Source organism: Bacillus rossius, chromosome 1 (assembly GCF_032445375.1).
Source record: "Bacillus rossius redtenbacheri isolate Brsri chromosome 1, Brsri_v3, whole genome shotgun sequence".
Lineage (NCBI taxonomy): Eukaryota > Metazoa > Arthropoda > Insecta > Phasmatodea > Bacillidae > Bacillus > Bacillus rossius.
In genome coordinates this window covers 67,958,843-67,969,667 of record NC_086330.1, presented here as the reverse complement: position 1 = coordinate 67,969,667, position 10,825 = coordinate 67,958,843, and positions in this window count along the sequence as shown.

Genomic DNA, 10,825 nt, shown 5'->3' with positions numbered 1-10,825 from the left:
TGAGGAAGGGGGAACAAAACAGCTTCATACAGTTAGCATATAATCATGCAGATATGATGACCCCCTGGTTAACCGAAAGAGTGGTAGAGAAATAGCGGAAATTCTAGAGGCCTAAAGGCTGTTTTGAAGAAATTTTAAGCATTTTTCTGATTAGATTTATTTTTTTCCACAAAATGAACTTACTTTGTAGGACCTCTTCACATAATAATATTCTTTGTATAAATTGAAAGCAGCTTCCAATGAACAGAAATCGGTTTTGATATGACGTCGACCCAAGTATCTCCCCGGGTCCTTCAGGCCGTTATGCCTCGTCTGTGCCCTCTATTGCATTACTGGTGCAGTACGGTGCAGTGGTGTAGTGTTTTTAGATCAGGGACGCACCCGTGTGCGCCCTGGACCACTCACGGGCGGCCAAGTATTTGTATTATATTGTGTATTTTATTTTGTAATTCATTTGTATTTGTATTTATATTTTATGTATATAATGTTATTTTAGTGCCTGTGTTAGTGTGTAGATCCGCAGCCTGGCCCGCCGCGAGCTCGTGTTCTCCCGTGCCGGCTTTCTTCCAATCCCCTCCTCCGCAGCCCGCGCGTAGCGGCGCGCGCGGGCGGGTGGAGAGCTCAGTCGCTGACTAGCTGCCGCGCGGAACAGGCCTGATTCGCTCCGCTCCGCTAGAAATTACACGTCACGTACGGTCGAGTTTCGCAATTAGCTGAGTACATCACGGGGCTGCCTTCAGCCATCCTACAAGATCGCGTTTTCTTAATTTCTTGTAATTAGGGAGTCCGGATCGCGGCGTGGGGGAAACATTCGTCTCGCAATGTGGTTGGCCAGGCTGTCATAGGGCTTCCATTAATAAACCCCGCTCACGGAAACGGACAAGACGTATTTTTTCCTACCACCGTCCCACTTATTTCGGTCCCGGCCACGTAGGCCTGAACTCGTCACTCTCCGGCTGGAGCTACGCGGGCAGCCGAACGAGTTCACAGGGCAATCTTCGACGGGGACCAAGGGACAAAGGGCCGAAGGGACGACAGATAAAATTCTAGAAGTACCTAAGTAAGGATACAGCTGTTTCCTTTGGGCTTATTCTTGACTCTGTCGGAAAATTTCTGCTAGCGGAGTGACTGATCCGATAGAGAATTGCTAAACCTTATTCTAAAACTTTTTTTATTTTTTTCATTAGATCCCAAGAACAACCAATAGATTGAATTGCCCACAAGGATCATTTGTAGTTTTGCTTTAGAGTACCTGAAAAAAAATGTTGTACCTCCTGCCTATTTTTGATCTATAGTTACCTATAGTAGCTTTTATGGATGCACTGATTTATTAAAAAAACTATAAAATAAGAAGCCAACTTCGGGAGGCCACCCAGAGCCACACACAGCTGTATGGCCTCGCGGCTGACCCTCGAGGAGTGCCACTGAATGAAGTAAAAAGTTAAAAACATGCATATTTTAGACAAATATTTTAATTTAGTACGAAAAGAAAGTATTTAGAAGTTAGTAAAACTAAATTGTAGCTAATTCGGAAAATATATTGCTTATAGTGTAAGCCCAGTCCTATATTAGTTTTTCGCAGTGATTTCAATTCTAAATGTACCCTAATCCATATAATAGTCCATCTAGATGAGGTTTCCCTAGACTTCTTCTAAGAAAGCTTGGATTGTAATTTTGAATCTGGAATGGGTATGCTGCCACTTAGTTGGTTATCCCTAAACAATGGGAGTGTAAGAATACTAGAGAAATGTAGGTGTTTTGGTTTTAGAATTTATTGTTTAAGAATTTAAGATTGCTAGAAACCCTACCTAATTAATTGTAAGCAAATTTCTTTAACGAATGACATCTTGTGAACAGAGTTTGGGATCTGTTTTCGCGATTTCCCGACAGGCCCATCGGCTAGTGTGGCGCTCGAGGATGAAACACACTACTGACACTGGGCCCACCAGGCAGTTACTTCCCCCCGATCATCGTTGGAGATGTGTTGTGGCTGTTTTACACGATACGTTTTTTGCTGTCCCTGGCCGAATAATCTCCTAGGTTCTTCACTGCTGTATTTGGATAATTTTGGATGTTATCGTAGAAAACAATATTTCTTTTTCTTATGATTATTTTTCGAACATCTCGATGTTTGCTTGCTGATGAAGTGCATTGGTTTCCATGAATCTTGGTTTGTTGAGGATGCTTTTCAATATCTTGTTCTGAATTATCTGCAGCCATTGGAAGTGTTGTTTCGCAGCGGTACCCGTATTTCGCTTACATATAATCTTGCTGGTTGGATGACACTTGTTTACAGGAGAAGTTTAGTTTTGGTAAGTAGACCTGCTGATTTCATTAAATTATAATGCCTGCGCAGTTTTCATTATATGTTCTTTCAATATTAATTTTGTATCGAAATTCAAGTATAGGTGCTGTCGTTTGGTTTCTCGTGTTCGAGACTGGGCGTGTATCCTAGTGGGAAACTGGCTCTTATTGAAATTGTGTTCTGGGATAGTGCCTGGTTAGGTCAGCATCTAACCAAATTTGGGTCTCGTGGGTGCGTTGCCCCTGCGTGGCTCGCTAGGACCGTTGGCCAAGTTCGTGGTTGGAGGGGCCCCTAGCTGGTATCACATCACAAGCCCTGTGTAGCATAATAAACTAATTCCTAGCTGGGGTAGGGAGGCTCAATGCAATAACAAACACGAACTCGAGATTTATATTGTCTCTGGCACGTCGCGCACGGAGGGTGTGGAATGGTCGTTTAATCAGGTGATTGATTACAGTCGCAAATTACATTTACATTACACTTGCACGGCGCACAAAGAATTACCCTACAAAGTTACACTTAATTCAATATGAGTGCTCTGACGCACTGTCACTAGTTAAGCCCTCATGCCAGCCGAGGTTAAGGGGGAGTTTGATTGGAGGCGGCCAATCCCGAAAGTTGCTAACTTGGCGGCACTCGGATTTACCTGTGTGAATCGCGGCCCGCAGTTAAATTAGATACAAAGTTTACATGTAGTTGTCGTCGGCGCCAGTGCACTCGACATTAATGAAAGTTCATTGGTAGCGGGAGTCGGCCCATGCTGTAAGGTGAACTACCCCGCATGATCTCTCGTGCAGGGAGTTTATAGTTAAGCGGCTGGGTTAGGCCATACACCGTAAAAGGACTGGGGACGCACGGGGAGTTAACGTAACAAAGAAAATAGGTTTTGGTTGTATGACTATAATTACCAGAAGTACTGTTTAGTGTGGACAAGGGATGATGGCTCCCCGTGGAACGCACATCCGCCCCGGTCCGCGAGTCGCTCGGTACTGGTGTTTGCCCTTGGCGCGAAGGAAAGTCTCAGCGTTCTCTCGCGGCAAAGTTGCTAAAGTTCCGTTATTCGGAAATTATTTTAATAATAAGAAGCTGAGAGCAGCTCTAATTCATACATTAATTATTGCTAATTAACCTGATTGGCTGAAACTCTTTAATAATTATTGTTAACTAATTTAAGTAGATTAAGTTTAAATATTAAGAGTCACACCAGAGACTGCCCGTCACTTGCTGATTGTTCCAGTGGCTAGTTACACACAAAAAACGGGGAGGTAATATTTACGTTAACACAACACTATAATTAATTAAGGCTGAAGGCCGCAAAGGAGGCACTCACAAACTTATTAAGGTAAGTTCACACATGAGTGACTCGGGCGCTCCTGTGCCGCACTTTCCTTGGGTGGGTGTTTTAATTAATATTGGAGTTACTATTAATTTATGTTTGATTGTTAATGAACTGGGGTCGAGGTGTTTGATTAATTAGACACGGCCCTTGGTTCTACCTTGGCATCGGAGGCTTGCCTGACTCGGGTGGGCCATAGGTAGGGGTGCGTTCCGTTAGTGGGGTCGGATACTGGCGGGTGCAGGTCGGGCTTTGGGTGGCCTTCGGCTTGACGACATCATAGGTATTTTGTCATTTTAAACTGTAGTACCTACTACTTCTCCATACAGTATTAGTACTAGAGCATTTCCCAATTTGCATTATTTGGTACATATGATTAACACACTTTTTGTTGGATTAACTTTGATGATCCATTTGTTTCAATAATCCTGCATGTTTTGCTTGTGTGCTTGTAGGTATGCTTTTGCGAAGGTTTTTTGTCCTTGGTGTATCGCACTGTAACATCTTTATATAGAGTGAAATTTGTTGCTGTTGGAATGTCTCTTGTATAGACTGGGATACAGAGCTTGGTGACCACAGGTAAATGGTCTGATGTGAAGTCATGAACCACTTCCATCGTAGTTATCAATTGAGTATTTGTGATTGCAAAATCCAAGATGTTTGGGAGGTTTTTGTAGTTGGAATGGTAAAAAGTTGGTTCAGATGGAGCCATGATGATGAAGTCGCAACCAAGAGCTATATTTCCTATCTCTATGCCATTTTTGTTGTAAATCTGTTTGCCCCATGCATGTGACATGCAGTTATAATACCCTCCAATAATGAACAAAGGTGCTTTTGAAATTAGATATTCTTTGCTATTTAGTGGACAATATATTGACACCAGCCGCCAGTGCTCCCTCTGGGTCGCACAGGCCGTTACGTCCCAACAACACTTACTCGAATTGCGACTGCAACGAACACGCCCGCGCGTGATGTTCGCCGTGTGAGTTAAAGTGTGCCGCGACGAACAGCAAGTCGATTACAGCGCCCGGCCGGGTGTGGCAATGCACTAGTGTGTAATTAAATAAGTAATTCCTCGTTTCAAAACCAAAATAATAATTAAAAGATACTGAAATAATATGAGAATAATGTGCAATTGTAAAATAATCATGTAATATCAAATTTAACAACTAAGTCCAAAACTGGTTGGGGCTGTTTTCCCGCGCTACACGCGTCTTGGCCTTCCGGCGCTCATCAGAGACGGTCGCTCCGCACCCGTCGCGTAGACATCATCGCGCCGAAACCAGCAACTAGGCGACATGGCGTAAGAGCATCCTATGTAATGACTTTTGTGTTCGCAATCCAGCAGCGTCATGGCGATCTACACTAACTTTCATGTTTTAGCGTTTATTATCAAGTTAGGCTTGTCTAGGTTCATAGTTTATTTAACATTATTATATTTCATTTGTGTTATGTGTTCATAATCCATCCGCGTCACGGCAGTCATCAGTAACAGTCACGCTTCGCAGTATATTTTCACGTATATCTAAACATATTTGCAATCCATCACGAACTTTGACTTATAAATATATGTAGTTGCATTCCTGATTTAGAACTGTTGATCGTGTACTTTTGACATTTCATATTCAATTTCAGTCATAATATAAATTTAGTTGCAATTTTTCAGTGCTGCAGTGTTTCGTCGCGGCCTTAGTTTTGTCAGTGCCAGCCTCATGACAGAACTTCTACACGCGTTTGCCGCCTAACCTGTACGCGCGCAACGTCGGTGTGTTAAACCGACAGTGTAGAGACGGTCTGACAACAAACTCGGCCAGGGTTGGACCAGCAAGTGTATTAACCTTAATAAAGTGCAGTGTCTTTTCAGTCAGTATCTTTTTATTTCAAGGCGTCCTGGGTGGCCTGAAGAGCCCGGGTAGTATAACAAAACGACACACTCCTGCCTGCAGCCACGAAGTTGAACGCCCCTTTTTTTCCCCCTGAGATAATTTTCAATTTAATATTTATTCAAAACTTAATCAGGCAGCGGGAGTGGCGTCAATATTGCCGATATGTTATCACGACATTTTGTAGGTAGTATGATGCTACTGGCTTTGTTCTTTGCCCCTATTGGCATGTGTTGTATATTTTTTCTTATAAGTATCACTGTTCCTCCTCCAGTGGTATGTTCTCTGTCTGTTCTGTAGGTTATGAAATCTGGAATTGTAAATCTATGTTTTGGTTGTAATTTTTTTCTTTAATCATTTTGTCAATTTCTTCTTTGAATAGGAAATTGGATTGTTTGTATTCTTAGTTTTTAAGTCCGTTAGCATGTCATATAAGAAGGTTAAGTTCTTATTCATTGTGGTTTGGATAAGATTGATTCATTATGTTTTCTTTGTATTTTCTTTTTGGAATGTGAAATTTGTTGTGCGAAATCATTTATATTTATGGGTATTGGTCCTCGCTGATTGTATCAGTATCTGCTTCGTCAGACTCTTCTTGTGGTGGTTTTGGAGAGTGCATTTCCATGTTTTGGAAATTTCGCTGTATTTTGTTTGTTCACCATTTTGTCTTGTGACAGCTCGTTTCCTGATGATTCTGGTAATTTTGTACTGCTAGTGTGTTTTCGTAGTCTGTGGAAATTTCTATTAGTTCTATAATGATTAAGTTTGTTTTTTGTTCAGAGTGTTTTGTCTAGAGACGTACGAGACTGTAAAATCCAGATAAAAACGACACAAGTAATGATGATGCAATCGCAAACAATTCGATTGGTAGAAAGCGTGCACGAGAGCACAACTTACCACCATGATGGTTCAACAACAACTGTTGCTTCGTTGCCGGAAGCTGCAGGGCCACCCGCATTGGCAGGCAGCCAACTTGAAAAACTTGGCGCTGCTAGCAAGCAGCGCGGGAAGTTCAAAATTCAAATGTTTCAAACACTATACACTAAATTACACACTATATTTAAAAGTCCAAACATTACCGCCCGCCTTGAAATGTCTCATTTCAACAATCATACGGTAGCAGGCAGAGCTTCACCACAGGACGCTTCAAAGTTCCACTAGAAGTCTGGATAGTAGCCACTCTGGCAACACCATCTTTCCCAGGATAGAGCTCCACGATGCGCCCCAAGTGCCACTGTAGAGGTAGGAGTCGGTCTTCTTTCAGGAGCACAAGTTGGTTGGCAGTGGGACTAACTCCCTGCTCATTCATTTTCTGCCGCTCTGGAGCGTGTGTAAGTAATCCCTGTGCCAACGATGCCAAAAGTCCTGTTGGAGGCGTTCCACAAGTTTCCAACGTTGAAGACGGTTTAGCCGTACATCCCCCAAGTTAGGCTCTGGTAATGTGACCAGTGGCTCCAGGGCTAAGATGTCATTAAGATCAGAGCTCAAAGGGCACAGGGGTCTCGAGTTTAATGTAGCTTCCACCTGCACTAGAAGGGTGTAAAGCTCTTCAAATGTGAGCACTTGTTCACCAATAACTTAACTTAAGTGGGTATTGAATGACTTTACCCCGGCCTCCCACAAACCACCAAAATGGGGAGCAGCAGGAGGGTTGAAGTGCCACATGACACCGAGCTGGGACAACGCATCAGTGACAGCCTGCTGGTGTGGTGCCGACGACAGAAGTTGCTGAAGTTCCTTAAGACGATTGTGTATTCCGACAAAGTTTGTCCCACAATCACCGTAGATATCAGATGTTCTCCCATGCCTGGCAAGAAAATGTTTGTAGGCTCCAATAAAGGTATCAGTGGACAGGTCTGAATATAGTTCTGCATGAACGGCCTTTGTCGCGCAGCAGACGTAAATACAAAGGTAAGCCTTCAAAACCATTGCCCCACGGACCCGACCAAGTTCAACCATAAAAGGACCAGCATAGTCAACTCCTACTTTGGCAAATGGTTTAACCTGTTGCACTCTCATAGCGGGAAGATCGCCCATGAGAGGTGTGCTTGCTACTGGTCTTTGCTTGAAACATGGAACACAGTGATGCAAGCAGCAAGTGATGGCATCCTTATCTGCAAGAATCCAGAATTGTTCTTCAAGAATTCCTCTAATAGTCTGAACTCCAGGATGGTGATTCTTTTCATGATAGTGGTTTTTAATGAGATCAGTCAAATAGTAAGATTTTGGAAGCAGCACCGGGTGCTTCTGCTCAAAAGGAACACTGGAATAAGTTAAAAGACCACCTACCCTTATCAGGCCACTGTCATCAAGAAAGGGTACTAGTTTACGAATCTGAGGGGAAATGCACTGTCCCTTCTTCAGAGCACTTATATCCTCTTCGAAATGACGTGATTGTATCCAGAAGAGCCAAAAATGTAAATCCTTATTCAGCTCATAAGGAGACATATTGTCAGTCTTGCGCTCTTTCAGTGACACGCGACAATTGTGGGCCTAGCACAATAACCAGCACGTGACACGCAGAAGCCTGGTTAGTCAACTGAATCGCATTGCCAACTGGCCAAGATCATGAGAGGACGTTACAGTGGTCAAGGTGACAGTCTTCTTCTCCATCACGGTGGGATCCACTTCCACTGCATCTGGTGACTGGGAAGGCCACTGTCCTGGTGACTCTATTAACCATGGTGGACCAGTCCACCACAAGTGATGATCCAACAGTTGAAGAGGGAAGCGACCACGAGAGGCACAGTCAGCAGGAATGAACTCAGACGGGGTACATGTTTCCACCAACTGGGAATGGTAAGCTCTTGGAGTTCGCTTACCCGGTTAGCTACAAAAGTCTTCAACTGATGAGGAGATGAGTTAATCCATGCTAAAACCACTTGTGAGTCTGTCCAGGCTGTGATGGAAGATACGGGCAAAACTTCTTGGTAAGTCTCAATCACATAGTTGAGCACACGAGCCAACAGTAGTGCTCCACAAAGCTCCAGACAAGGTAAAGTTTGGCTTTTGACTGGTGCAACCTTGGATTTACTCATCAGCAGACGAATGGTGGTTCGATCATCCGGGCACACTATGCGCAGGTACACCACGGCCGTGTAACCAATCTCAGAACTATCACAGAAACCATTCAGTTTATAGGTAGAGCTTTCTGGACCCTTAATGAATCGAGTGACAGCAATGGAGGACAACCGAGGGAGCTCCCGGCTAAAATTATCTCACTGAGAAACAAGATCAGGGGGGAGGTGATCATCTCAGTCAATGGACCGCACCCACAACAGTTGCAATAGATGCTTTGCAAACATTAACATTGGAGTAAGCCATCCTAGAGGATAAAATATTCTGGCTACGTTAGCAAGGATGCTCCTCTCCGTAACAAGACTCGAGTGGCCTCGGATTACATAGAAGGTGTCCGAGACTGGGTTCCATTGAAGTCCTAATACCTTGACCACAACTTGACTCTCAGGATCCAGATCAAATGATTGGGGCATATCAACATATTCAGGTGGAAGCCAGTCTATGAGTGCTGAATGGTTGCTCATGAACTTCTTCAACTTGAAGCCCCTTTGGCAAAAAGAGCTCAAAGGTCCTTTTGGATGGCCAGAGCAGAGTCAAGAGAGTGAGAATTGGTAACCACATCATCGACATACACATCAGATTGCAGAACTCTTGAGGCAGCTGGAAAGTGGTCTTTCTCATCGACCGCCAGTTGTTGAAGAGTTCGAAGGGCCAAGAACAGAGGTGAGGAGACGCCATACATCACCATCTTTAATCTATAATCCTGCACAGGTTCCGAATCACAGAAGCGCCAAACAATGCGTTGGTAGTCCTGATGCTGGGGCAGAACAGATATTTGATGGTACATTTGTTTAACATCTGCCGTAAACACAAAGGGATGTAGCCGAAAGTTCAACAGTAGGTCATAAATGTCTCTTTCCAGCTTGGGGCCCGTTAGCAGTGTGTCATTCAATGAGACACCGGATGAGCTCTTAGCAGACCCATCAAACACTAACGCAGCTTAGTGGTTGAGCTCTCTGGCTTCACGACACAATGGTGGGGGATATAATATGCTGGCGTCACATTAATCTGATCATCTGGAACGTTTTCCATGTGACCCTTGGCAAGATAGTCTTCCATGAATTCTGAGTACATCAGTTTGAACTTTGAGTCACCTTTCAAGTGTCTCTCTACGCGCATCAACCTATTTATAGCTTGGGGTCTAGAGGTGCCCAACTCAGGTCTCGAGTGGCGAAATGGCAGGGACACACTATATCGGCGTTCTTCATTTCGGACATGAGTTTCGGCAAACATGGTTTCGCAACAAACATCCTCAGGAGACTTGTGTTCTACACGTGGGAATTCTTCAATTTCCCAGAACTTTCGTACATCATCTAATGGAGGGTAAGAAGTAAACAATGTGACACAATGCGATGCCAGGTGGGATGGTGGAATTTTGGCGTCCACCTTTCCCATGAGAATCCATCCCAAAACAGAGTCGAGAGCCACTAGAGACCCTTCAATCTTACCTCCAGTTACGAGAAGAGGAAAATAGGTCACCACCAATTAGCAGGTCAACAGGACCAGGGGTGTCGAAAGAAGAATCAGCAAGCTTCAGATGATCCACTGATCGACGCACATCCGATGAGAGTTTGGCACTCGGCAAGTTATTGGTAATGCGTGGTAACACAAATACATCCAGGGCAAACTGATTATCTGGATTGCCCACTGGGGAGATGACAACTGATGTGGAGGATTTAGCCACATTCACAGGTGTACTGGACAACCATGTATCGGAAGATGAGCCTGTCTGCGAACTAGCCGGAGCTTTTGTAGGCACTGTTCGGTGATAAAGCTGGCTTGACTGACAGTGTCTAGCAAAGCACGTACAACACAAGGCACACTATAACATTAAAAAAATCTGTACTTGAGCAGTTGACAACAATATTGTTGCTGTTGAGGTAGGTTTAGCAGCAGTTACTGCAACAGTGGCAGGATTAGAGTCAGATTATGGTGATTCCTTGTCTGAGTTGGATGTGATGGAGTCTTCATCTGATCGCTGACACCCAAAATGCAGCATGGAATGGTGACGTGCCTTACAATGATGACATGATGACTTAATGGGCACCAATTTGATCGATATGATGGAGAAAGACAATTCAGACACAACTTATGCTCCTTTACTATTGCATATCGTTCCTTAGGGCTACCCTGCGAGAAGATAGGGCATGACCTAACCACATGAATGTCACTACACAAGAGACAACTTTGTGACTGTGAAGAACTTACTAATGTGTGTAATGA